The sequence below is a fragment of the Octopus bimaculoides genome, chromosome 3, assembly GCF_001194135.2.
Source record: "Octopus bimaculoides isolate UCB-OBI-ISO-001 chromosome 3, ASM119413v2, whole genome shotgun sequence".
Classification (NCBI taxonomy): domain Eukaryota; kingdom Metazoa; phylum Mollusca; class Cephalopoda; order Octopoda; family Octopodidae; genus Octopus; species Octopus bimaculoides.
In genome coordinates, this window is record NC_068983.1 from 147,863,161 (window position 1) to 147,867,373 (window position 4,213).

The window sequence follows — 4,213 nt, forward strand, 5'->3', positions numbered from 1 at the left end:
AGAGAGAGAGAGAGAGAGAGAGAGAGAAAGATGCCTGTGTGTTTGTGTGTTTATGTGCATGTGTATGCGCGTGTCTATGCACGTCTCAGTGTTTTCCTGTGTGTATGTGCATATAATTGTAGTTAGCGATTCCGTTAGAAACGGAAAGATCCTGAAAGATGTATGGAGTAGAGGGTTAATTAATTTATGTAATAAGTGATTCTCACAGGACTTATTCTGCTAGAACACTTATCATTTTGTGTATATGTGTCTGTGTGTGTGTACATGTGTGTGTGTGTACATGTGTGTGTATGCATTATGTGAGCGTGTGTATGCGCGCGCGTGTGTGCGTGTGTATGCTTCTGTGTCAAATCTCTCTTTCCTATTGCGACACATTCACTTCTTATTTATAAATCTTTTTTTATTTTCCAAGCAATCACCAAAATGTATGAGTACTTGGTTGACAAATTATTTGTGTAATATTATCTACTACTGGAAAAAAAAAACTTATAATTAAGTGGACTCATATTTTTGTTCTTTCATTTTTTTTCAAGAGCAACTATTATAGAGGAGACGCAACTCCGCAAGACAGAAACCAACTGCTAAATGGAACTTGCTTACTTCTTTGTCCTTGGTTCAATCACCGTCAAATATTTGATTAGGAAACCGCTGGTCATTGACCGTTATTTTTTGTATTAGAATACATTGAAAATTAACGATACTGAACAATAGCAACAATAACATTTATTCTTATCATCATCGTTACGATTTCCATGACGAAATCTTTATTGTGGGCCTAATGATATTGATGCAGGGCCCAGCCTAAATCATCATATTTTTCCTCTTCTTCATATCAATCAGTGACATGGTCGATGAACTTGTTAGGAATAACAGCCAAAGCTTCTGCAAATAATACTATTCCTTCTTTAAAAGGAAAAGAAGGTTTGCAACTTATAATTCTTTCTAAGTTTAGCCCAAGTCCAGGATTTTAGGGGAAGAGAAAAGTAGATTACATCTATCGCAGCCGATGGGGGTTCGTAGATAAAATTAGAGGTAATGCTGCTTCAGAAAAATTTTAGCCGTTGTTTTAATATTGTGTAAAAGGAAACAAACACATAAAAAGAATATTTATACATAAACTTGATCGATTCGCGTTTTAGCCATTGCCAGGTAGTGTGTTTAATGTGTTCACTGAACACCGCCGCGAATTCTCCCTTGTTTTCCAAAAATTCCCCCTAAATCACAAAATAAAGGTGGAAAACCTGCCCTCTTTTTCAAATCCTGGCAGCAACACTGAAACAGCTGGAAGCAGGATAATAATCTAATTCTATACTTAATCGTATTCAAGAATATAAACACGTTTTCAAACACAACACACACGGAGTCAAAAAGAAACACTACCTTTCACTGGCCCTGTGTGAACGACAGTGCTCTCTCTCCCTAGCGTGAAGCTTCCTATGCACACAACAGCCAATCACCGCATCGCTGGAACAATGAAGCGCACAGTTCTATACAAAGATTTTTGTATATTTTTTTTTTTCATAAACTAGGGGATAGCTACTGACATTAAAGCTTAAGGATTATATAATGCACAAGTATAAGGAAAGAATTAAAGAAAGAAGGACTCATTATATTGAATTGTTATCGATAATATCAAGTGGAAACAGTGGGGGGCTGGAGTTCTGCGTGCCTATACACGAGCCGCCACTGATCGTAGCACTTGATGTTTACTTTATCGAGCATGGAAAGCGAAATGGGTTTCGGTGGGCTTTGAACACAAATATAATACCGGAACAAATGATGTCAAGTTATTTTTTTCTTCCTTGGAGTACTAACGATTTCGCCAGCTTTGTGAAAATACAATGGCATAGATTTGTGACAATAATTCTGCTCATTCAGAGTTGACCTGACCGGGAACTAAGCAATAACAGCAACAACATCTATCTGCAACAGACCAAGAGATATGATACCCGGCAACGCAAAGAACGACTTATAAACAAACGCATGAACAACAACGATAAAATAGCAAAAACAACAACAACAGCAACAACAATTATACAAAACATCTCACTTAACAAGCTGACAATATCTTTATATAAGTTTCCCACCATTACTTACATATCTTAACCTTATTATTCGTGCTACGAAAAGTGTCTAATCTGACAAATCAGCGGAAGAAACAAACTGGATCTACTCACACAGCATGGTGCCACTATGACCAGAATATATAGTGTAGTTGAGAAAATAATTTTGTTGAGAAGTTTATTCAAGAAGATTTATTTATTTATACATTTATTTTATTAAATAGGCAAGCTTTATTTATAAAACGAATGCAGATCAAATGACTTCCGACATTCTATTTACCTATACACAAAGAGAACGGCCAAGTCGTGTTAACTACGGTGCCTATCAACTGTAGTTCTATTCATGTCTCACACTTGAGCGTTTTCTCGTCTTTACGATGACACGAAAGTTCAATGTTAGAATAAAACTTTCAAGTTTCCCATGAATGTTTATCAAAGTAGAGGCATTAATCAACCAATGAACATAAAAAAACGTGGACGCTCCCACATACAAAATATACACGTGTACTTGTACACGAACACATACCCATATACGCATACAGTCATCCATACACACACAAGAACACACACACGTGCATGATCGCACGCACAATACGCGCGCGCACAAACACACACACACACACACACACACACACACACACACACACACACACACACACACACACAACCACGTATATACTTGCACCAATGCATGTATGTTGCCGAAGGGGAGCAAGCCAAAACTTCGACGTCACTGACAAACGTTTCTTTGTAAAAGTTTATTAAATATGAAGCCTGCTAAAATATAGAGTAATTCATCACTTTAACGCAGAATTGTTTTTCGCATATAACTTGACAGAAAAGCAAACATTAATACAGACACACACTGCATAAGTTACACTGTTGACGTCATGAGGATTTAAAAACTTCCAAGAGAACATAAAATGATTCAGTTTTGGAATAGTGGATCTCGAAGTACATAAATTCATAAACAATAACATGTAACTTGTTAAGGTTCACACTACAGATTTTTTATAGAAATTATAGCTAGCACAATGGAGGCGCAATGGCCCAGTGGTTAGGGCAGCGGACTCGCGGTCATAGGATCGCGGTTTCGATTCCCAGACCGGGTGTTGTGAGTGTTTATTGAGCGAAAACACCTAAAGCTCCACGAGGCTCCGACAGGGGATGGTGGCGAACCCTGCTGTACTCTATCACCACAACTTTCTCTCACTCTTACTTCCTGTTTCTGTTGTGCCTGTAATTCAAAGGGTCAGCCTTATCACACTGTGTCACGCTGAATATCCCCGAGAACTACGTTAAGGGCACACATGTCTGTGGAGTGCTCAGCCACTTGCATGTTAATTTCACGAGCAGGCTGTTCCGTTGATCGGATCAACTGGAACCCTCGACGTCGTAAGCGACGGAATGCCAACAACAACCTATAGCCAGCACAGAATTTTGTTTCGAATTTTCCGATCATAGACGTCAGAGGTAAACAATGACATCGAAGATAAATAATGGGTAATGGGCGTTTATGACATATTTCAGGAATTTTTTCTTCCTTCATCAGCACCCATCCAACCAATCAATCATCCACGAACTCATTGCTTAAATAGCCACTAAATATAGCGGGGTAATGTTATTGGGTATATCAATTTTATGTATTAAACACATTCCTGTAAGCTGGTACATAAATATTAATGACGGTATTTCGTTATGTAACCATAATATTGAACCATAATGTAGAACATGCAACCATAGTATAGGACAAGGCGGCGAACTGGTAGAACCGTTAACACACCGGGCGAAATGCTTACCGGTATTTCTTCTGCCGTTACGTTCTCAGTTCAAATTCCACCGCAGTACTTTTCCATTCATACTTTTTGGGTCGATTGGCTAAGGGCCTACACATGTGTAACTATAGCTCCACTGGACATGAACTTTGCGAGGAAAATTGTGATCTATAAGTGCACAGTTGCAACACTTAACACCGTTAGGTACTATATATATTCAATATATGCGGCAAATCTCATTTAGAAGAGGAGTGCTGTACGCACGCTTGTACACACACATACATGCGTACACATACACACACTCATACACACACACACACACACACACACACACACACACACACACACACACACACACACACACACACACACACA